The sequence below is a fragment of the Pelophylax lessonae genome (assembly GCF_965119305.1).
Source record: "Pelophylax lessonae genome assembly, chromosome: 1".
Lineage (NCBI taxonomy): Eukaryota > Metazoa > Chordata > Amphibia > Anura > Ranidae > Pelophylax > Pelophylax lessonae.
The window spans coordinates 106374593-106400239 of NC_138768.1; the positions used below are offsets into that span (position 1 = coordinate 106374593).

The 25647-nt window shown below is 45.7% G+C and overlaps 1 protein-coding gene across 2 annotated transcripts in view; it reads right to left on the reverse strand.

Annotated features, from left to right (window-relative positions):
* Positions 1 to 25320, reverse strand: part of LOC309559218 (adenine nucleotide translocase lysine N-methyltransferase-like) — a 73756-nt gene extending 48436 nt beyond the window's left edge. For both annotated transcript variants that reach the window (XM_082262438.1, XM_082262437.1), the window contains exon 1: positions 25270 to 25320. The gene's annotated coding sequence lies outside the window, so the exon portion shown is untranslated. The remainder of the gene's footprint in view (positions 1 to 25269) is intronic.
* Positions 25321 to 25647: the final 327 nt, after the last annotated feature.

Here is a 25647-nt window from a genome sequence, read left to right on the forward strand (position 1 = left end):
TTGATTTTCATCACAGTTTTCATCAGTGGACGAAAATTTGCCGTACTTTTAGTTTTATTTTCTTCACTGTAAAAATGCCGCTGACGAAAAACATTTTCGTTGATGAAATTAACACTGGAGGCAAGGAGAAGGTTAAGCGTAGGGATTAAGTAGGCCCAGTGGCGTAGCGTGGGTTGTCAGCACCAGGGGCAAGGCAAGTAATTTGCGCCCCCTAACCCGCAGGATTTTAGCACTCGAGTCTCTTCCACTAGATTAGTTAAAGAAACCTTTACCCCCTAAGCACATGTATTGTTTGCTATGAAAATACTGATGTAATTAAAGTAAAATGCATCTAAATACAAGTTTTAATGACCAGCGTGCCCCCTTTCAATGCAGAATGACCAGCGTGCCCCCTTTCAATGCAGAGACACCAGTGTGCCCCCTTTCAATGCAGAATGACCAGCGTGCCCCCTTTCAATGCAGAGAGACCTGCGTGCCCCCTTTCAATGTAGAATGACCAGCGTACCCCCTTTCAATGCAGAATGACCAGCGTGCCCCCTTTCAATGCAGAATGACCAGCGTGCCCCCTTTCAATGCAGAGACACCAGTGTGCCCCCTTTCAATGCAGAATGACCAGCGTGCCCCCTTTCAATGCAGAGAGACCAGCGTGCCCCCTTTCAATGTAGAATGACCAGCGTACCCCCTTTCAATGCAGAATGACCAGCGTGCCCCCTTTCAATGCAGAATGACCAGCGTGCCCCCTTTCAAAGCAGAGAGACCAGTGTGCCCCCTTTCAATGCAGAATGACCAGCATGCCCCCTTTCAATGCAGAATGACCAGCGTGTCCTCTTTCAATGCAGAGAGATCATCGTGCCCCCCTTCAATGCAGAGAGACCAGCGTGCCCCCTTTTAATGCAGAGAGACCAGCGTGCCCCCTTCAATGCAGAGAGACTTACCAGCAGCGGCGGCTTCTCCTCAGTTCCCCGGGTCTCGGACCCTCTTCCTGATTGGCCAGGAGGAGGATCTGTGTGACAATAGCAAATTTTCATTCGCTATTGTCATGCAATGGGTGGGCTCAGGGCGTACTACTCTGCGCCCCAGGTCCACCCTTTTTTGAAGCCTATTAGAGCCTCTGGCTCTAATCAGGTGATTAAAAAAAAAAACCCACTCCGTGACAGCGCCAGGCTGCTGACTCACTCGCTGCTAAACTGGCGGGGCTTGGCTTGCAATGCCACCCCATACTACACCAATGGACAGGTGAGGCACAGTCCAGCCCCGACCCGCCATTTTCAGCCATAGGGCGGCCGCGCTGGACATCTCCCAGCCTAACGATGGAGGCAGCCGCAGACAGTGTGTGAACTGTGTATGTCAGAGCCAGACAGACAGAGTGACACTGCGGATGCGCCCCCCCAGATTTTGCGCCCGGTGCAGCCGGCCCCCCCTGCACCCCCCACGCTACGCCACTGAGTAGGCCAAGTAAAGGTATAAATTAAGATTATAAGCAAAAAAAAATCAGCGCTAGACTCTAAATGAGGTGGACCACTCTATCTGCCTTCAACAATCAATACCCAATGACCTTAAAGGCTGTAGATAACCCAGGAATCCAATGATAAATAAATATATAAATGTGTTTGTGAATTTCTCAAATCAAATGTAATAATACGTGATGATAAGACAATAAAAAGAATGTCCTCAAGTGATAATCCCACAGTAAATGGTCTGCTTAGTCCTCTCTGCTTCTTAAAAACAAAAGTGGCTGACAGAGAAAAACAAATAATGTGTGAATAGTGTCTACTCAATAAAATGACAGCAAAAAATGAACAAAAATTAATGTGCGAATAGCAGCAATCGGTGAGGAGGTTAATACAAACATACATAAGGTGTCACCAAACGGACTGAATGTCAAAAAGTGCAGCAGTGCCAAACTTAAGGTGCATAAATGTCCACAAAATGGCTTATATCAGTCCAATACGATAATTAAAGTGCAAAGTGCCACAAAAAGCTACGGGTGTTCGTAGCACAACGCGTCAGGGACAAGCCGTATTGACGTCACTTCCGGTCTTCGGCCAAGACCGGAAGCCTCGGAGCTCACCACATCGGCGGTTGTATTGGAGAATTTCTGCTTTGTATTAGCTTCATTTGTGTAAGTAGTTCGCAACTTTTATTCAATAAATGTATACCCCATGTACTGCACCATGAGAGCCTCTCTTGTTTAAGAGCTAGATAGATGGATTGAGAGAGACCTGCGTGGACCCATTCTAAATCACTTAGCCTATAACAGCTGAAGGGCAATAAGCGTATGTCCGAAGAGGGCGAGGAGCTTGGATAACAGTACTTAACGCTCTCTTTGAGTGTTGTGGAGGTGAGCGGCCACTGCATTTAGTGTTGGATTGCAAGCTCACTGGGACACATCCACTTTGCTGTGTTTGGAAGCGTGACCTCACCTGTAGATTGCACTGGAATTGATCACTCAATTTTGTGGCACTTTGCACTTTAATTATCGTATTGGACTGATATAAGCCATTTTGTGGACATTTATGCACCTTAAAGCGGAGTTCCACCCTCTAATTTTTTTTTTTTTTTTAAATACCCCCGGGACAGTCAGGGCTAGTGCATTCCACAATGGCTAGCCTCTGATCTGTCCCGGGTTGCACTTACCTGTTAGGACAAATACTTACCTTGAAACCTTCTTGTCCAGCGCTGCCATCTCAGATGTGGGCAGCTTGAAGCCAGCGAGATCCTCTTCTGCGTCCTCTTCCACCTTCTTCGGTCCCTCGATGCCCTGCGCCGGCCCCGACGTCACTTCCGGCGCGCGCGCGTCATCCCTCCACAGCTTCTGGGCATGCCCAGAAGCTGTTTAGAAGGGGATGACGCGCGCGCCCCGGAACTGACGTCGGGGCCGGTGCAGGCGCAATGATTCCTGGGAGCTATGACGTTCAGCTCCCAGGAATCATTGCAGAGCCAGGAAGTGACGACGGGCCGCGGCCGAGGAAGGAGGAAGAAGGAAGTAAGGTAAGTATATTTTCTTCGCTACGAGGTAAGTAAAAAAAAAAAAAATATGTGATTATCCATTTCTTTTTCAGGTGACCCGGAGCGAGAAGATGGAGGTAAGTATTAAAATAGGGTGGAACTCCACTTTAAGTTTGGCACTGCTGCACTTTTTGACATTCAGTCCGTTTGGTGACACCTTATGTATGTTTGTATTAACCTCATCACCGATTGCTGCTATTCGCACATTAATTTTTGTTCATTTTTTGCTGTCATTTTATTGAGTAGACACTATTCACACATTATTTGTTTTTCTCTGTCAGCCACTTTTGTTTTTAAGAAGCACAGAGGACTAAGCAGACCATTTACTGTGGGATTATCACTTGAGGACATTCTTTTTATTGTCTTATCATCACTTATTATTACATTTGATTTGAGAAATTCACAAACACATTTATATATTTATTTATCATTGGATTCCTGGGTTATCTACAGCCTTTAAGACCATTGGGTATTGATTGTTGAAGGCAGATAGAGTGGTCCACCTCATTTAGAGTCTAGCGCTGATTTTTTTTGCTTATATTACTATTGCGATACGTGGGGTACACTATCAAATTAGATGCTTGCTCGGAGGAGTTCCACGTCCGATTATAGTTTCCATCTTGAGCTTTCATAGTGTCGCTTACCTTCATTATGCCATATAAATTAAGATTAGAGATAGATCTGGGATGCGCTAGTGCTAGGACCATGTGGAAGACTATTCAGTCAGGTACAGATTATAAAAATAAGACAAGCTGACACCGGGAACATGAGGCCTCTTTACCAGAAGAGTTGAATCCGTTTTGCCCGTTTCGATCATCAAGATAAGGATATTATTGTTAGGTTCTCTATGCTATCTGGGGATATTCCTGTTAAAGTCTCTGCTCAGGATGTGCTTTTGGGGTTGTTGAGGATTAATGAGCAGAAAGCTGCAGGGCTGATAGCATCCAAGGGATTGTTGAAAAGAGATGTGCCTTTTAAATGGCAGATGTCTTTGCAGACATCCTTAATGTTTCTTTAGAGCAGGAGGTGGTGCCCTCCTGCTTGAAATCATCAATAATTCTTCCAATCCCAAAGAAATCAAGTATTACCTGCCTGAGGGCCGGTTCACGCAGGTCTGAAATGCACTCCGACTTCTAGAGCACAAGTCGCATTGACAAAATCAATGGTCCCCTATGAGAGCCATTTTACATGGTCTGACTTGTCGGTCTGACTTATTGACTTATAGAGCCATGGGGCGTGGCCATCCAGGAACATCACCCAGACCCAGTTCTGAATAATATATATAGCACCCTCCTAGGTAGGTGCTAGGAAAATGCATCGGAAAATACATTAAGTGGCTCTTTCTGCTTATCAGGAGAGCCTGATCTGTTAGTTTTGCCTGTCACATGTTTCCAGGTGTGATTTATTGGGTCTAAGGGAGTATCCCCAATGTGTCCAATGAGGGAGCTTGTTGGACAGTGGAGGAAACCTAACCAATAGCACACCAGGGTTTATGGCTGTCTCAGTGGGCGGGCATTCTCGCAATGCATCCTGGGATTGGTTATATATCCTCAGGGAGCATGTGACAGGGCATCTTTTGGCGGGAGCAAAGTCCCAGGAGGAGGTGGACGGCTGTCTCTCCTCCTGCAGGTGTGAGGAAGGTGGTTCAGGCAGCCGGCCTAACCAGGAGTGTGGAGCTGAGCTGCAGAGGATCCAGAGTGCTGACAGTGGAGCTGCTGGCAGAATCATCATGGGAAAAACAATATCGTGAGTACCAGGAGATCTGCCTAAGGGTCTGTCTAGGAGAGGGGACCACTCCAGAGGAGTCAGGGGTTCAAGGAGCTTGCTCACACCAGGAGTGTATCAGTAAAGGGGGTGCCGTGTAGTTGACCCTGAAGATTAGGAACAAAGGGGGTGCCAGAAAGGGCCCTGAAGTTGTTCAGCAGTGCAGTGCAGTTTACCTCAGGATACAGTTTACCTCAGGAAGCTCAATTATTCTACTTCACAACCAAGCGCAAAGTGAAACAGCAGCCTAGCCATGACTACTGTTACTCAGCATTGCTCAGCGTTACTCAAGTCATCCCAGCCGATTGTGCATATGCATAGTGTATCAAGTTGGAGTATCCCACTCATTCCCTTCTCCCATCCAAGTCCTAAATAAAAACACAAAAACCAAAGCTACTGGACTGTTTGCTGACTGAGCTAAAACACTTGGGAAAATGTCAGACTATCATGTTGTTGCTAATAGTAACCCAGGGGAACCCATAACCAGCAGCTCCCAAGGGAATAGTGAAATATATATAACACACTATATTACCAAAAGTATTGGGATGGCTGGCTTTACACGCACATGAACTCCCAGTCTTAGTCCGCAGGGTTCAATATTAAGTTGGCCTACTCTTTGCAACTATAACAGCTTCAACTCTTCTGAGAAGGCTGTCCACAATGTTTAGGAGTGTGTCTATGGGAATGTTTGATCATTCTTCCAGAAGTGCATTTGTGAGGTCAGGCACTGATGTGGACGAGAAGGCCCGGCTCAAAGTCTCCACTTTAATTCACCCCAAAGGTGTGCAATTGGGTTGAGGTCAGGACTCTGTGCAGGCCAGTCAAGTTCCCCCACCCCAAACTCCCTCATCCATGTCTTTATAGACCTTGCTTGTGCACTGGTGTGCAGTCATGTTGGAACAGGAAGGGGCCATCCCCAAACTGTTCCAACAATGTTAGGAGCATAAAATTGTCCAAAATGTCTTGGTATGCACACAGCAAAAATGACCACACAGTGGTTGGAGGAGAAAAAAAGGAGAAAAAAAAAAGTTAAAGCATGGCCTACTCAGAGCCAAGGCTTAAACCCCAATGAAAATCTGTGGAACGACTTAAAGACTGCAGCCCACAAACGGTCACCATCAAATTTAACTGAACTTGAGCAGTTCTGCAAGCAGTGCAGTGGGCGAATATTGCAGTTTAGATGTGCAAAGTTAGTAGAGACATATCCCAACAGACTAAAGGCTGTAATTAAGCAAAGAAGTGTGGTCCAACAAAATACTGACATAAAGGGGGGGGGGGGGGGTGATCCTTTTTCAAAAATACTGTGTTTGAATTTGTAAAACATTTTTATGGCATGTTGGTGTTAGACCTTTCATTTGGATATAAGTTATAAGTTGCATGGAGTAAACAAAGCTGGATAAAACAAGAACAGGCTGCAAAGCAACAAAATGTGATAGACATTATATATATATGTATATATATATATATATATATATACATATACACAGTATATATATATATATATATATATATATATATATATATATATATATATATATATATATATATATATATATATATATATATATATATATATACACACACACACACACACACACACACACACACACACATACATACACATAAAATAATATATCACACATATACACAGTATCTCACAAAAGTGAGTACACCCCTCACATTTTTGTAAATATTTTATTATATCGTTTTATGTGTCAACACTGAAGAAATTACACTTTGCTACAATATAAAGTAGTGAGTGTACAGCTTGTATAACAGTGTAAATTTGCTGTCCCCTAAAAATAACTCAACACACAGCCATTAATATCTAAACCGCTGGCAACAAAATTGAGTACACCCCCAAGTGAAAATGTCCACATTGGGCCCAAAGTGTCAATATTTTGTGTGGCCACCATTATTTTCCAGCACTGCCTTAACCCTCTTGGGCATGGAGTTCACCAGAGTTTCACAGGTTGCCACTGGAGTCCTCTTCTACTCCTCCATGATGACATCACAGAGCTGGTGGATGTTAGAGACCTTGTGCTCCTCCACTTTCCATTTGAGGATGCTCCACAGATGCTCAATAGGGTTTAGGTCTGGAGACATGCTTGGCCAGTCCATCACTTTTACTCTCAGCTTCTTTATCAAGGTAGTGGTCGTCTTGGCGTTGTGTTTGGGGTCGTTATCTTGTTGGAAAACCCAGTCTCAGAATGGAGGGGGATCATGCTCTGCTTCAGTATGTCACAGTACATGTTGGCATTCATGGTTCGTTCAATGAACTGTAGCTCCCCAGTGCCAGCAGCACTCATGCAGCCCTAGACCATGACACTCCCACCACCATGCTTGATTGTAGGCAAGACACACTTGTCTTTGTACTCCTCACCTGGTTGCCGCCACACACGATTAACACCATCTGAACCAATAAGTTTATCTTGGTCTCATCAGACCACAGGACATGGTTCCAGTAATCAATGTCTGCTTCTCTTCAGAAAACGGTTTGTGGGCTTTCTTGTGCATCATCTTTAGAAGAGGCTTCCTTCTGGGACAACAGCCATGTAGACAAGTTTGATGCAGTGTGCAGTGTATGGTCTATGCACTGACAGGCTGACCTCCCCACCCCTTCAACCTCTGCAGCAATGCTGGCAGCACTTATACGTCTATTTTCCAAATACAACCTCTGGATATGATGCTGAGCATGTGCTATCATCTTCTTTGGTCGACCATGGCGAGGCCTGTTCTGAGTGGAACCTGTCCTGTTAAACTGCTGTATGGTCTTGGCCACAAATCTTTTTTTCAGATCCTCAGAGAGTTCTTTGCCATGAGGTGCCATGTTGAACTTCCATTGACCAGTACGAGAGTGATAACACCAAATTTAACACACCTGCTCCCCATTCACACCTGAGACCTTGTAACACTAATGAATCACATGAGGGAGGGAAAATGGCTAACTGGGGCCAATTTGGACATTTTCACTTGGGGGTGTACCCACTCTTGTTGCCAGCAGTTTAGACATGAATGGCTGTGTGTTGAGTTATTTTGAGGGGACAGCAAATTTACACTGTTATACAAGCTGTACACTCACTACTTTACATTGTAGCAAAGTGTCATTTCTTCAGTGTAGTCACATAAAAAGATATAATAAAATATTTACAAAAATGTGAGGGGTGTACTCACTTCTGTGAGATACTGTGTATATGTATATATATACACACACACACACACACACACATTATATATATATATATATATATATATTGTACAGGACGCCAAGGTTGGGTCCTGGACAGTTGCTATATATCTCCTATATTTGGGTTATGGTCCATTTAAGGGAAGTTTGTTAATGTTCAGGGGGTCACCCAGGACGGGTGAAAAATTCCTGGGAATAGTAAAAATCAGGAGGACTGACTCGCAGTTCTCTCTGTATAGTAAAGAGAGATATTTGGGACCCGGAATTTGGGGGGCTCTGTAATGATATTCGGGTGGGAAGGAGCCCCCACCCCTGACCAAAAGGGATTCCAGCACACACAGGGTTAAGACCCAGGAGAAGCAGACCTTAAGAGACAGGAAGCAGCAATAGGTGAGTGTGGGGGAGGAGTAGTTTGGTGGTTGCACCTGTCTGAAGGAGCTGCAAGTTTGCTGGAAGCTGCTGAGAGGTCTATTAAGGACTGTTACAAACCTTGGGGTGAAGACCCATCCACAAAACCGTATGTGCCTTTTTTCTTACTTTATTCCTTTGTGCTGAAGAAAAGCGGACTTTATTTTGTGTTTGATTTATGCACTGCTGGAAGCCTGTTTAAGTTTGCTGAAATAAAGCCTTTTTGTTTATGTTTTAAACGGTTGTGCACTCAATCCGGTGGAGCTAGAACCCCCAAACTTTACAATATATATATATATATTATATACACCCACACACTATACTAGCAAAAGTATTGGGACGTCTTGACACGCACATGAGCTCTAATGGCAGCCCAGTCCTAGTCCGTAGAGTTCAGTGTTGAGTTGGCCACCCTTTGCAGCTATAACAGCTTCAACTCTTCTGGGAAGGCTGTCCACAAGGTTTATGAGTTTGTCTATGGGAATGTTTGACCATTCTTCCAGAAGCACATTTGTGAGGTCAGGCACTGATGTGGACTAGAAGGCTTGGCTCACAGTCTATGCTCTAATTCATCCCAAAAGGTGTTCTCTGTGCAGGCCAGTCAAATTCACCACCCCAAAAACTCACTCATCCATGTCTGCATGGACCTTGTTTGTGCACTGGTCCAAACCATTTGGTGGAGGGGGATTATGGAGAGGGGCCTGCACAGAGTCCTGACCTTAATCCGATAGAACACCTTTGGGATGAATTAGAGTGGAGACTGTGAGGCTCTCTCATCCACATCAGTGCCTGACCTTACAGATGCGCTTCTGGAAGTGTGTGTATAATATAAGGGAACGACCGATATTGGTTTTTCATTGAAGATACCGATATTTTGGCCATTGCATATCGGTATCGGCCGATATGGGCCGATATTTTGTACATTTAAAGTTTTGCAAAATAAACACAATTTTCAACACATGTTAAAGTTTTCTTTAACATTTTTAACATTAAGGGCTTGTTCTTCACACCGCACTTGCAGGGACATCAGTTTCACATCATCGGATTGTGAATGATGCATAAACTGCTGCAGTACTGCACTCACTGCAATAGTTTTAAATCACTACTGCAGTGCAGTCAGTGCAAAACTGCTAGAAAAAAAAGCTAGACAAAAGCTAGACAGTGGAATAGATTGAAGTGGAGTGGACACTTGTACTGTACTACTACACTTTCAATACTCCCAGTTAAGTAAAACAATATTATAGTGCAGAAAGCATAACATTTCAGCATGTTCACCAGTTAAATTGCTGTCACTTCACTAAAATACGCTCACTTGGTACCGAGGAAGGAGGAGCAGAAAGGTATCTTCTAGCATGAGAAGCAAGTCTTTTGTAGCATGCCTTGTTTTCTTTCCACCACTGTAGAGGATCACCACTTCTGTCAATTACTGGTTCCTCATCCAGGCATTATTGCACATTCAGAAGAATCCTCCACATGAGGCCCCAATAAAACACTGAACATGGCATCTATTCAACCACAATGAAGTTTCTCTTCTGTCCGTTGTCTTTTTGGACATTTTTCTCTCTTTGAAACCTGCTCTTCTTGACTTTTCTTTTCGGCAGGAACCTCCTACACCTGTTGAATATCATCTATCAGCCATTGTTTTGCCTTGGCCAATACATCATCAGAAGGAAAAGGATGGTTCTTGTATTGAGGATGCAAAAGACATGCAAGCACAACATTTTTATTCTCTTCATGCTTCTCAAAACGTTTGGCGAGGCTGTCCCTCATGACTTGCCGACATGTTTTAGTGCCACGTGTATTGGGTCCTTCAGTCTCTTGAATAAGCATCTTCAGCACTCTCACACATGGGATGACAGATGACACAGATGAGTCATAATGACTCACCTCTAGTGTTACTTCCTCTATGGGGAGGAGGGTCTCAATGACATTGGCTACAATGTCCCACTGATCAGCAGTAGGACAAGAATATCCTCCATATTCACTTGAATATATGGTAAGAGCTCGCTTCTGATCCAGCATTCTTTGCAGCATGTGAAGTGTTGAGTTCCATCGTGTTGGAACAGCGTTAATCAAGTTGTTTTTGGGTAGGCGAAGGTCTTCCTGAATGCACCTCAGTCGCTGCTTGGCAAGGATTGAATGGTGGAAATGGCCTGCACACTTCTTCAGCATGCTAATTATGTCAAGCAAAGCTCTCTGGTTTGACAGACCATCATTTACCACAAGTTGGAGGATGTGTGCCATGCAACTGAGGTCTGACACTTCAGCAAGTCTCATTCCTTTCACCATGTTCGCTCCGCTGTCTCAAAGCACAAGCATCACTTGGTCTTTAGTGTAAAAAAGGGGAAGTGATTGGCGCTGCCAATGAGGAGTGTATCAAAAGTGTGTAGAATGAAATTCTAGATAATTAAGTGTTGACTATTCAGTCTGGTGTGTGGACTGAACTCGCACTAATGTGGGTAAAAGTGACTTGTGCAATATATACATATATAGGTATCACGTCACTTAAAATTATTATTCAATACAGCATAAATCAACAATAGAAAACATACGCATTAAAATTAAAAATTAATTTCTTGTGCAAAATGTGCCAAGTAGTGAATATGTGACACACTGGGAAAATAAAATGGCCAAAGAAAGTGCTATGTGCTAGTGAAGATTTGATCACCCTGATCGGTTATAATAAGGGATGTATATGGGTAAATAAATAGATAAAACTAATCAAACCACCCGCAGTGCAAAAAACCTCACACAATCATGTGTGTGAACACGTTATTTAAATAGAAAAAAAATGTAATTCAAGGCAAGAATAAATATATATGGCCGCAAATAAATACACACTAAATACAGGATCAATTCAGTGCAAAATAAAGTCCAAAGGTATAAAAAATATGTAAAAACTAGAATAGTGAAAAAGCTGTATAAAGTGCAGAAGAAAATATCCAAATTTGAAAAAAAAAAAAAAATAAATACAATGTGCAAAAAAAATGTCCCAAATAATATTAAATAAGTGCAAAATCCACAAAATCGTTAAGGTGCTCTTTTTTGGAGTGACACGGAGTGGATATATAGGTGAGGGGTCAGGTGCTCCCCTTCCAATAGGTCCCGCACTTACCAGAACTGGGTACCCCTACAGGGGTAGATCGCAGGTCGATAATTACTAATCGCCCTTTGGTCTGACAGCTTGGGACGCATATCCGGCGGTTGGAACGCACGCCGTTCCGAGCACACACCGCGAGAGAGGAAGTTGCGGCTCCTAAGCCAGACGAATACGCTTGTTTTACCCGATCAATGTGAGTACCTGTTTATGCTAATAAAGGATTTTTGAAAACGATACTTCACTATAAGAGGCATTCTTTTCATACATGTCCTGGGATTGTCCTTGATACTTTTCCCTTGGAGTATTGATGTCGATGCAAGCCCCTTATTACTTCTTTGGAGTGTGACCAGGTCAAGTGGAACCAGTTAGAGAGGAACAGGGACCAGACCCCTGCTGCATGGGAGCGATCCCTAATTATCGACCTGCGATCTACCCCTGTAGGGGTACCCAGTTCTGGTAAGCGCGGGACCTATTGGAAGGGGAGCACCTGACCCCTCACCTATATATCCACTCTGTGTCACTCCAAAAAAGAGCACCTTAACGATTTTGTGGATTTTGCACTTATTTAATATTATTTGGGACATTTTTTTGCACATTGTATTTATATATTTTTTTTCAACTTTGGATATTTTCTTCTGCACTTTTTACAGCTTTTTTACTATTCTAGTTTTTACATATTTTTTATACCTTTGGACTTTATTTTGCACTGAATTGATCCTGTATTTAGTGTGTATATTTGCAGCCATATATATGTATTCTTGCCTTGAATGAAATTTTTTTCTATTTAAATAACGTGTTCACACACATGATTGTGTGAAGTGTTTTGCACTGCGGGTGGTTTGATCCGTTTTATCTATTTATTTACCCATATACATCCCTTATTATAACCGATCAGGGTGATCAAATCTCCACTAGCACATAGCACTTTCTTTGGCCATTTTATTTTCCCAGTGTGTCACATATTCACTACATTTTGCACAAGAAATTAATTTTTAATTTTAATGCATAGGTTTTCTATTGTTGATTTATGCTGTATTGAATAATAATTTTAAGTGACGTGATACCTATATATGTATATATTGCACAAGTCACTTTTACCCACATTAGTGTGAGTTCAGTCCACACACCAGACTGAATAGTCAACACTTAATTCTCTAGAATTTAATTCTACACACTTTTGATACACTCCTCATTGGCAGCGCCAATCACTTCTCCTTTTTTACACTTATTACTATATAACCCCTTCCAGGGTTATATTTTTGAAGTGGGCTGCAGCCAATCTTTGGTTTCTTATCCTAAGCGCGGGTTTTTCTTTATTATTTTTTATCTATCACTTGGTCTTTGGTGATTCCCCATTCTTCTAGCATGCCTAGAAACCTCTCTCTAATGTACTCCCCAGTGTGGGATCCTTGCATCACTTTTGTATTCAACACCAAATGCCTTCTTGTCCATCCACTGTCAATTAAGTGGCATGTAAGACTCATTAGTGATTCTGTTTCTCCTGACTAGCAATCAGTCATGAATGAGAGTGAGTTGCCAGCATTCTCTGGTTTCAGCATAGCCTTTACTTTCTCAAGGACCTTTTGGTGAATCTTTCCCAGCATTTCGGTTCGATAATATTTGTCACTCTGCAGTGTGAACCTTGGCTCAACTATGGACATCAACCGCTTATATCCAGAGTCAGACACCATTGTAAATGGCTGGTTATCAGTGACCATCATCTCTGTGATTACTCTGTCCAGCAGTTGTGATCTTCCATCAGATTTTAGCCACCTGTTTTATTTCTGAAACATCTTTTATTGTTGCCTGGGATAGTGATGTTTCACCTTGTGATTCATTTTGTTTTTTCTGTGCTGCATGATATAATTCAACATGATGAACTCTTAGATGGGCCCAAAGATTTGACGTATTTTTGGTTTTTGCAGTTATTGATCCCATGCTTACATTGTTTGTGCATGTGTTGCACACTGCTGCTGCTTTTCCTGGAATTGGAGAGGAGAAATAGTCCCAGACCACACTTTTAATTTTTCTATATGCATCCATCTCCATCGAAATTTGAAAAACACTACTGAAATTGAATATAGGCTTAAAACAAACTGTCTGGCTGGTACAGGCAGGGCCTGTGGCTGGCTAGCTGGTACAGGTCTGCGGGCGTGTGGGTGGCTGGCTGGCTGGCACCAGCTAGCCACCCACATGGGCAGCTGTGGGTGGGTGTATGTATGTGGCGGCTGTGTTAAACGCACTGTGTGCACTGTACACTCACTGTCCAGAGACTCCCCGACTCCAGAAAAGGCTGAGATAGGTGGCCTAAGAAGGCAGAAGCTGTCCCAGTGCGCAGAGGCGCATGGCACAACATACGCAATGACGTCACGACAATATCAATAACCTCCAAGGCCGATTCCAATATATTGGGGAAAGTGCATATTGGCCCCCGATATATCGGCCTTGCCAATAATCGGTCGATCCCTAATATATATATATATATATATATACACATTTTTTTTTTTTTTTATATATATATATATGGATTTTTCCTACAACTTACCTCTTCTTACCTCTCCACTTCTTGGAGTACATCACGGGACACAGAGCAGCCATATTAATTACTCTATGGGTTATACGCCACCTATAGGTGAATGGACACTGGCAACCAATCAGACAGGAAGTCCCCCCATATAACCCCTCCCATACAGGAAGTACCTAGTTTTGTAGCAATCAAAAAACATCCCAGACAATAGGGGAGGGCCCTCTGTGTCCCGTGATGTACTCCAAGAAAAAGATTTTACAGGTAAGTTGTAGAGAAATCCATATTTCTTTATAGTACATCATGGGGAACAGACCAGCCATATTCTTTACTATATGGGACGTCCCAAAGCAATGCACTTGAGGGGAGGTGGGACACCAAAAAATACCACCATCAGACCACAGAATATCTACATAGCTGCCTACAGAACACTGCGGCCAAATGCAGACTTCTCCTGAGTCCTAATATCCACTTGGTAGAATCTAGTGAATGTATGCACTGACAACCAAGTCGCGGCTTTGCAAATTTGAGCCATAGAAGCTTGATGGCAAACTGCCCGCCTACTCTTCTGGTAGAGTGTGCCTTTACCAGAAAAGGTGGAACCTTCCCTTTAAACCATACGCCTGGATAATAACCTGGGGAATAAATTGAGAAATAGTAGATTTAGATGCTGCCTGCCCTTTCCTGGGCCCTTCCGGCAGCACGAACAAAAAGTCGGTCTTACGAATCTAAGCTGACCTTTTCAAATAAATCTTGAATGCATGTACTACATCAAGAGAATGTAATAACTTTTCCTCAGCTGTTTGAGGATTTGGAAAGAAGGAAGGCAATATAATGTCCTGATTCAAATGAAAAGTGGACACCACCTTGGGCTAAAAATCTGGGTGTGGACATAGAATCTCCCTATCTTGTTGTAATATCAAGAATGGCTCTTTACAAGAAAGAACTGCTAATTCGGATACTCTTCTGGCTGAAATTACTGCAACCAAAAAGACCCATTTTCTGGTCAACAGAACCAGAGGGATTTGCCACATGGGCTCAAAAGGCTGTTTTTTTTAAACTGCCAGCACCAAATTTCTATCCCAAGGACACAATGGTGGCTCCACTGGTGGAAGCATACGTAGCACCCCTTGAACGAAGGCTTGGACTAAGGAATGTGAAGCAATAGGTCTCTGAAAAAAGACAGATAAGGCTGAAGTTTGACCTTTAATAGTGCCTAAGGCTAATTACATATCTATCCCTGCTTGCAAGAAGGCTAGAAATCTCCTGTTCATATAATTGCAGGGATGCCATTTCCTGGCCTCACACTAGGAAATGTAAGATTTCCAGACTCTGTAATAAATGCCTCTAGAGACTGGTTTTCTAGCATTTATCAGGGTAGAGACTGCATGGCCAGATATACACCGCTCTTTCAAGATCAAGGCTTCAATTGCCAAGCCGTCAAATTTCGAGACTGTAAAGCAGGGTGGAATATCAGATCTTGAGAGAGCAGGTCCAGACGTAGTGGAAGAACCCTGCCACTGCCAATTTTAGAATTTGTGCATACCAAAACCTCCTGGGCCATGCTGGAGCCACCAGGATTACTGGTTTCCCCTCTACCTGGATTCTGCGTCGAATATGCGGCAGCATCTGCACCGGAGGAAAGGCATAGATCAGGGAAAACTCCTCCCACGGAGTCACCAAGGCATCCACTGCGAGTGGATCCCTGGTCCTGGACACAAATCTTTTCAACTTGTTGAACCTGGATGCCAACAGATCCACATCTGGGATCCCTCAGCGTTGGCAGATCAATGCAAGGATCTCAGGGTGTAAGGACCATTCCCCCGGAAAAATCTGTGGACGACACAAAATCTGCCTGTCAGTTTTCTATTCCTAGTCACTACATTCCTTTCTCACTACTGGAAGAAAGGATTCCCCTTTTTCCAAATTTCTGGTTAACAACCACCAACTTAGACTCGGACATACTTCTGGTATCAGAGACATGCACCTATCTAGGGACTGGACCTTTCTGGTCCATGCTGACAGAATGTTGTTCTGTAAAGGTCTGGCATGGAATTGAGCATTGGAAACCACTGTGAACAAGGACACTATTGGAACCGTGACCCACACTGTGCTCGTGGACTTCTGTCAGTATACCGCTTCCTCCGAGTCTTGAACATAGATATTATATATCCTAGCCACCCCCATACAAAGCTAGCCGACAACATAGCTTGTACAAGTTCTGGAACCTTCTCACACTGATCAGAAGGGGGATGTCCATGCTGTATATAATCGGATTACACCCTACCCCCCCCCCCCCCCCCGGTCAGGTGCCTGATTACATCATATGCAGATTAAATTGTGTACAAATATAGAATTAACCTGAACTAATTATCTAGCTATCTGGACAGAAACAACATGCGAGTTCATTACCAATTAACAATGGGACAGACCGGCTTAACAGAAAACACGTCACACCTTATTACACAGACAATAGGAAGAGACCACCAGTAACAGACTGCCCATCTCTGACATTGAAGTACAATACACATCATAAGTGTAAACACAGAACCCATTGTAGATAACAGGTGGGTAACTCAGCATATTCAACGATGTGTGGAAGACAGGTGGTTGAGCTGATGAGATTAGCATCTGCTATGAGTCTTACTGTCTTGGGGAGACATGGACTTGAATCCAAAGTAACATTCCCCACATATAGTGTCAGTCTTTCATTCCCAGTGGCGTCACATATCTTCTCCCCCAAAAGGTAGACTAACCAGGTACCAGACCTCCAATCAGTCTGTGCCTGAGTTAGTCGGATAACAAGTCCCAAAGATTCAATCCATCCTGGCAGCCTCCTTGACAAAGTTCCACATAATTTGTACGTTTGTCCCAGCAGGGCGCATGGAGCTCTAATAGCTGATCAGTCTGTGGACATCTGGTTTGGGCAGGCCAGACTGGGCTTCTTGGTCACCCTGTGTCCCTAATAGACAAAGGGTGACTTAAACATAAAAGAGTGGCCTAGGGGGCTGAGAGAGGGATTTCCCAACCTCTCTAAGGTAAGCTGTGTTCCACGGGCCCCCCCAACCAAAGTGACTCTCTCCTTTCGGAAGGAGACTAACATAGGAGAGGACCCCAAACGGGTTGACTTTGAAGTTAGTCTGTAGGTCCAGTCCCCCAATGTCTGTACCCACACAGTACCCCAAACAAATTGTCCTGACCAGAGCATTACTCACTCAGCCAACCTCTGCCTCTCTCATAGAACATACCCCCTGCGGGGAAGAAGCGTGGACTGGCCCTTCTCCCTGGAGTCCTTTCAGCTGCTTGAGAGAAGACAGGGTGGCTGAGCTCACTCCCTCATGCTATTGGGGACCTGGGGTGACTGCCCAGCATCCCTGGGATATAGAGGTGAAGACCGCAGTCCCATCCACTACCACAGGAACTCCCATATTTTTTGTTAGTGGAGGGCAGAGGCCAGCCGCACTCTGCTCTGTTGCCAGCTCTTCTGCTGGGTTGGTATCATCATTCTGGGGTGCCGTCTGCTCCTGGGAAGGAGAGTCAGCTGCTCCCTCTTTCTTACCCTCATCTGGCTGTCAGGACAACCTTTATCTGGTATTGTCTCCCAGGTGTACAGATCCTGCCTGGGAAGAGAAGACAGTTTCCTCTGCTCTGACTGTTGGGGAGGGAGGACAACATCCTCCTCTCCCTTCTCACCCTGGGCCTCTGAAACTGCTGCAGGTGTGGGGCTGAGATCTTGGACCCTCTGTCTAGTTGTCAGCGCTTCAGCTGGAGAAGTATCTTGTACCTCCACAGATGCTTCTGGCAGGAAATCCCATGTCCCTGTCAGTGGTGTAGCAGAAAGGCCAGCTGCCTCTTCTCTCAGGGAGGCTGAAGCTGCTGCATGTGTTGGGCAGAGCTCAGTGATGTTAGGCCCTGATGCCAGCTGTTCCGCAGGGAAGTAAACTGAAAAGTCAGTGGCCTTGCACACATATTCCTGGGTCACCAATTGTTGCAGGCAGAGGTCAGCAGCGCTATGCCTGGATGCCCGCTCTTCTGCTGTAGGCTCACTGGGATTTTCCTCCTCAGCAGAAAAGTCTATTAAATCTCCAGTCTCTGTCATTGCTGAAAGTCCAGGGCAGGCCTGGGTGCACTTGGGTCCAGTGCCAACACTTTGGCGGGTGATTTATCATCCATATCATCCTCCGATGGAAAGTCAACTAATCCTGTGATCCGTGGTTGAGGAATGAGGATGGCTTCCTCTTCTCCCATACCTTTATCCAGCGGCTGGACAGACGCATTCCTCCATCCAAGCTTGTCCTGCAGAAACAGGTTCGTCAAGGTGAGTCAACACTTGCAGCATCCACCATAAGACCTCCGCATCCAAAACCGTGGGTGCAGGTGAGCAAAGCACACTATTACTGTGCCACATTGCCGACTCTTCAGCCAGAATTTCCGGAGAGTCAGCTGGTACTTCTGGATATTCTCAGGCAAGGAGAGCCAAGCCCTGGCACTGAGCAGAGTCTAGCAGCCGTCTGTAGGCGATCTCCAGCTTCCATTCCTGATTGGCTAGAAATTCCAAATCTTCCAGTGCCCAGTGCACTTCTAAGACATTCAGCATCTGTTCTCTGTATTCTAAGATTTCCTCCAAACGCCACTCCAAATTGCTCCCAAAGTCGGGGTCCTCAGACAGCCTCTCTAATAACAGCCCCAGGCCGCCATAGCAAAAGCCTTCCGTTGGGCTGTCTTCTGCTGTCCATGGGCACACTTGGGTTACATACCAGCGGAGGGCTCTATAGCTCTCGTCCAACGGCATCTCTGCCTGGACCAGCTTGCTTAACTCAGCTTTCCATTCCTTGTGCGGTTGCCTCCCCAAAAACACCATTCACACTTCATACTACGACCAGTACCTTTCCTGGAAGGAGGGGAGGATTTTTCCCTGGTGACGCTGCTCACAGGCTAGCGCTTCTTTCCAGAGTTCCAAGCATATTGAAACATACCATCATAGCAGGACCTGCTCTGACACTGGTCCCCCGTGCTGTATCCGCATCTCTCGCAACCTCTTTCCAAATTCCTCTTCCATGGCGGCTGGTATCTATACCTCTCCTCTCCTGCTATCCGGACCTTGGATCCCGGTGGAGGTTTGGATCTCCCAGACTGCAGGAAGCATTCCACCTCTTGCCACTAATGTAACAGAACCGCGACCCACACTGTGCTTGTGGAACTTACGTCAGTATACTGCTTCCTCCCAGTCTTGAACATCGATATCAAATATCCTAGCCGCCCCCATACAAAGCTAGCCGACAAGTGCTTAGCTTGTACAAGTTCTGGAACCTTCTCCTTTATTGAACAACTCACACAAATTATATACAGCATGGACATCCCCCTCCTGATCAGATTACCCCCCCCCCCCAGGTCAGGTGCCTGATTACATTATCATATGCACATGAAATTGTGTACAGAAATAGAATTAACCTGAACTAATTATCTAGCCATCTGGACAGAAACAACATTTGTTGTTAAGGTCATTACCAATTAACAATGGGACAGACCAGATTAACAGAAAAGAGCTGAGAGGCACGGTCCCCTTTACAGTAACTTCCATGCAGGCTGAGCTGAGAGAGAGCGGCATCGGAAGGGTTACTGTACCGCGTGGGAAAGCATGCGCTGGAAAGTTCTGCCTAGCAGGAGGAGCCATCGCCAATCTGGAGTTGTGGGCGAAGACACCGCTCACGCACAGCCAATCTGGAGCAGGAAGGAAACTCTATAAATTACTTCCGCCTCCGGGTGGGGCTCAGAGGGAGACACGTGTGTGGAGGAGCAAGATGGCGAGTACCGGAGTGAGCGGGAGTGCAGAGGCTATCCCACGTGTTGGCGGAGAACCTGTGGAGCAGACCAGAGAGCCAAAGACATCCAGCCTGTGGGATACAGGGGTGCGGATGGTGCACGACAGGAGACTGGCATTGTACACCTGAGGAGGCATGGAGCATTTGGGCCTGGTATGTCTTCAGTGTCTGAATTTGACCATGCATATGCAGGTGTGAGACCAGTGTGGGCATTGTGACAATCTACTGCTGTGGGCGGAAGAGAGTGGAGGTAGGCCCAGAAAGTTGAATGTGTCTTGGGAGACCGGGGTCACTCACACCCTGTCGGGCTGCGGAAAGGCCTTGGAAGAGGAGTGCTGCGGTTCCTAATGCAGCTGGAGTCCATGCAACCTGTCAGTGGTCCAGGGAGCAAGTGGAGAAGCCCGAACATCTGAGCTGGGGTGCATGCAGGTAGTGCGGGCCGGGGAGCGGGCACCTGGTGCATCAAAAGCTGCAGCGGCAGAGAAAAAGTCTGATCAGACACAGACAGAGGGGAGAAGATAGCAAGCGGTGACCGGGGCTGCTAGTATGAGTGTGAGCAGCGAGGAAGAGGCCGGGGTCATTGATGTGGGGTCTCCCAGCTTCCAGAATCAGTTCGGATCCTTGGAGGAGGGATTGGATGTTTGGAAGTCAGAGGAAGAGGGTGAATGGGACTGGGGGTCCGAGGATCGGAGCAGTCCAGCCAGTCTTGGCCTTCCTGAACCTAATGAAGAGGTTAGTGATTCCGTGGTGCGAGGACAGTGCGCCAGGAATCTGGGGTTCTATGAGGCCTGCGCTAATCGGGTCCCAGACCTATCCCCACCTAGAAACTATGCCCGGGATCAAAATGAGGCCTACGCCTCCCCTTTATCAAAAGAGAGGTGACTCCATATTCCCCAGTTGGGAGAGGTAATCGGGAGACCCTCCCCAGATTTTCCAGGATGCAGAGGTGGATACAAAGGAAGGTGGCCTTAGAGTATGGGTGTGACTATCCCTATGCTCCACGGGAGGTCATGCTGGAGATAGAGACCAAAAGAGTCCTGGTGTGATGAAGCTTTATGGGACTTCCTTTGTCCCCATGCCATATCGTATCCAGGGCCGGCGCTCCTGCTAGGCAAACTAGGCAGCCGCCTAAGGCGGCACTGTTGCCTAGGGTAGGGTGACTAGTCACCCGTTTTTCCCCCGCTTTGCAGAGCTGATCCTGGGAGGGTGCACCCTGAGCTGGGGCAGAGGGGGGTGGCCAGCCTTGCCATAGGTTCCTTGTGCTTCCTTCGGAAGGGAAGGGGGCGAGGACGAGCGCCGCATGAATAAACAGAGCAGGGTTCTTCCGCTTACCCGGCGCGGCCGCTGTAATGTGAAGTCCCGCCTCCAGGACCACCGCCAACCTATGATAGACAGCACACTGATGACGTCTATCATAGGAGCCAGTCCAGGAGGCGGGACTTCATATTTCAGCGGCCACGCCAGGTAAGCAGAAGAACCCTGCTCTGTTAAATCATGCGGCGCGCTAATCCCTATGCACTGGTCACTCTGGTCACTGGACACTCTGCACTAATGGGGGGCACACTGGACACTCTGCACTAATGGGGGGCACACTGGACACTCTGCACTCTAAATTGATGGGGGCACACTGGTCACTCTGCATTGATGGGGGCACACTGGTCACTGGACACTGCATTGATGGGGGCACACTGGTCACTGGACACTGCATTTATGAGGGAACACTGGTCACTGGACACTGCCCTGATGGGGGCACACTGGTCACTGGACACTGCATTGATGGGGGCACACTGGTCACTCTGCATTGATGGCGGCACTGGTCACTCTGCATTGATGGGGGCACTGGTCACTCTGCATTGATGGGGGCACTGGTCACCCTCTCTGACACACTGCTCCCCCCCGACACACTGTGAGTGATGCAAGTATAGGTAGGAGTGAGTATGGGGAATGCAAGGAGTTTGCTGCGAGTATAGGGACATTTTGAAGTTTTTTTTTTTTTATTTATGGGGTGGGCGCAAGTAGCTGGTCTTGCCTAGGGCACAGAATAGTCTACCACCGGCCCTGATCGTAACCAGTCCAGGATGAATTTGTGCAAGACCTATCAGTAAAAGCACAGTGGAACCATGGGCGGGCTATCTACTTGGACGGGGGTAGAGGTCTGCCACCCAGATGGATCTGGCCAGGCATTGTCGATCCGAATCCAGAAAAGGGAGGGGAAGACTGTGTGGATCCCCCATCACGATTTCTATTGCTAAGGAGAGCATATAGAGTTCAATTGAGGCTGGCTAGCCTATGTCTGCTGACTGAAAAAAAAAAACAGAGACACAGTGGATGAAAATTCAAGTCCAGTTGTTGTTGGGGCTTATGCCCTCTTTCCACTACCCCCTCCCCTTCTATCCTTGCAGAAGGGGTTAAGGAAATCACCAGATGCCACTGGCTAGTGGACTTATACTAGAGGGTCTCAGGAGAAATTAAGGACTGTTATCTGCTACTGGACTGATAACTAGATAGTCAGTGACAGGGTTTAGGATTGCCTTTGAGGAGCGGTACTGAGCGGCGTGTCAAGACTGATGAGCCAATGCCTGATAGGCTGTTCAGTGAGGGATGCTGGATGAGAAGGCCGCCCTCATGGGGAGGGTCTTCTTACCAGAAAAATGAGCTAGACTTATATTGTTTGAATGTGTATATGCATAAGTGCCTAACCTTTTCTCTTTTTCCCTTTTCAGGATGTCTAAAGTACTGTAGATAGTTAGGATGCTGTGGTTAACCACCAGAGGAAAGTGTGCTTGGTGGGGGGTGCATTGTTTCAAATGCACCCCAAAATTGGATTAAATTTGTACAAACAAAGTGCCTATATATTTCTACATAATTTATTCTGTACATTAGTTTTCCCTTTTCCAGGTTTGTGGGATACTCCTTGAAAATTTTGTAGAATTTTTGAAGGGGGACATGGCTCATTTTGGTGGGGGGTGGATAAAGCACCCTCCTAGACAGGTGATAGTTAGAGTGGATAGATTGCTCTGCCTGCTTACCAGGGGAGTAGCAGGTAAACTGTAGTCTGCTCCATCTGCTTATCAGGGGAGCCTGATCAGTAGTTAGGCCTGTTACATGTGTCCATGTGTGATTCACTTGGTCTGAGGGAGTGTCCTCACTGTATCCAATAGGGGAGCCAGTTGGACAGTGGAGGAAACCCAGCCAGTGACACACAGGCTTTTGTAACTATCCCAGTGGGTTGGCACAAACAGTGGTGCATCCTGGGATATGTTATAAAAGCCAGGGGCATATGTGACAGGGTGTCTTTGGGCAGGAAACCAGGTCCCAGGAGGAGGGTGATGGCTGTCTCTCCTCCTGTCTGTATGGAAGGTGGTCACAGGCGGTCAGCCTAGTAGACCAGAAGTGTGGTGCTCAGCCCGGAGGTCTAGTGGATGCTGACAAGCGGAGTTGAAGCCAGAGCAACCTAGGGAAAAACAGTGTCCATGAGTACCAGGAAGCTTGCCAGGGGTCTGCCCAGGAAGGGGGACCACTCCAGGGAGAGTCAGTGGACAGGAGCTAGCACATACAGCAAGTGAAAAAGGGGGTGCCAAGCTAGGACCCTGAAGAGAAACAAAATCAGGATCCTATTCTTTATCTTCACTTCAGTGGCAAGGTGAAGCAGCGGCCTTGCCGCACACACTACAGCTAGTGGTCCTCAAGTTGTGCATAGTTCATAGAAGGAGTATCCCACTCTTCCCTTCTTCCATCCCAGTTCTAAATAAAATACAAAAAACAACATCCCTTGGACTGTTCATTGTCTGAGCCACGGATTTAAAGTGATAAGTTCCATAGACTGTTGCTGCGTGTAACCCAGGGGGAATCCAGAAAGTGAAATTCTCAGCAGCTCTCTAGGGGGCAGTACTACATGTATGTATGTATGTATGTATGTACAGATTTTACAAAATGCAGGTGTCAAGAATATGTAACTTACACAGTGTAGTTTCAGGAGTATGTACTGTATAGTTTGCCGGAGTCAGGGGTACATACATAGTGCAGGGTTCAGGAGTAGGGAGCTACCGATTATCGGCAAAGCCGATGTGTCGAGGGCCGATCTGTACTTTCCCCGATATATCGGAATCGGCCCCTGAGGTTACCGATATTGCCGATATTTTGGGAAAGTGCTGTAGCGGAGTGATGCCTGCAGCTAGATGCATCACCCCGATACCGGCGTCAATAGCCGACGGTCGGCTGTCTTATAATGACAACCGATGCGGCTGAGAAGCCATTACAAGGAGCGGAAGGGTACGTCCGCCCCCTTCCCGCGGCTAGGTGGCACAGGAGACCCGGGCATCCTACCTGCAAGGCCGCTGAAGAGAAGACCTGATCAAAGCAGCAATCGGCTCTGATCTGATCGGGTCTCCATGTGAAAAACCCGGAAGTGATGTCATGACATCACTTCCGGGTACTCAGTGCCAAATTCAAAAAAATGACAGCATTCAAAACAGCTAAACTTGGCATTTTAAATGCTTTTAAGTGCAGAAGAGGGGTTTGAGGGTCTTTTAGACCCCCAGGTCCCTCCACAACCGTACCTGTAAAAAAAAATAAAGAAATAAAAATTTTTTAAATGTCCAAAAATATCGGCCGATACTGATATGCGATGACCCAAATACCGGTATCAGCAATAAAAAAACGATATCGGTCAATCACTAGTCAGGAGTGTTTAACTATACAGAGTGCAGAGGTCAGGAGTGGGGAATACATAGAATACAGGGGTCTAGAAAATCTAATATACACAGAGTGCAGTGGTTAGGAGGGGGTAATGCATAGAATACAGGGGTATAGAGTGCAGTGGTTAGGAGGGGGTAATTGGCAAAGGCAGCAAATAAGGGTAAAAAAAAAACATTTATCATTTTCCTTTCACTTCACAATTATTTGCCACTTTGTGTTGGTCGATCACATAAAATCCCAATAAAATACATTTACGTTTTTGGTTGGAACATGACAAAATGTGTAAAATTTCATGGGGTATGAATACTTTTTCAAGGCACTGTACATAAAAAAAAAAAGGTCCAAGGTTCACAGAAGGAAAAAGGACGACGACCCCATACAATGTCTCTCATGCCAGCAATAATATTCAGTACACAAACGTTGGGAGAAATAGTGTGAGATAGGGGGACAAAACTAGCGCAAACTAAGCAAGCTGATAGATTAACCTATAAGACGAGACTATTTACAGCATTCTCTAACGTGAAAATATTTTCTCCAACAATGCCACAAGAATGTGACATAATCCACAGGAACAGCTTACTGGCCAGATCACCAGGTGAAAATAAAGGAAAGAAAGCCTAAAAAGAAAACGAATGCAGCCATCATATCTAACAATTGGTAAGCTGCAATAAAATAAACATTTGCTTTTGGGTTTAATACCTTTTTAAACACGCTGCAATAACAGAAGACTAGTCCGTGTCATAGAGATAAAAGGTACCTCTGACAAACGTTACTCCTCAGTTCAAACTGCTATTCACAACAACTCCCCCCCTCCTCCTCTCTGCGCCATGGGATTTCTCCTTCCCTATCCAAGCCTCGCTCCCAGTTCAGCCTCTTCCCAGGCCTCGCTCTCACGCCCGTCCTCCACTCCTTCCCTGCACACACACACTCATGGATTGTTCTATTAACCATTCATTAACTGGAGAAATTGTTCCTTTTTTTTTTTTTTACACACGCATTAAAACCTGAATCTTTGGCTAGAATATGACTTAGAACCCCCCTAAAAACATAAAATATTTCTGAATGTAGAGGCCCTGTAGAATAAAAAGATGGCAGTTTAGAGTTAACTATAAGGCCCCTTTCACACTTGTGCCAC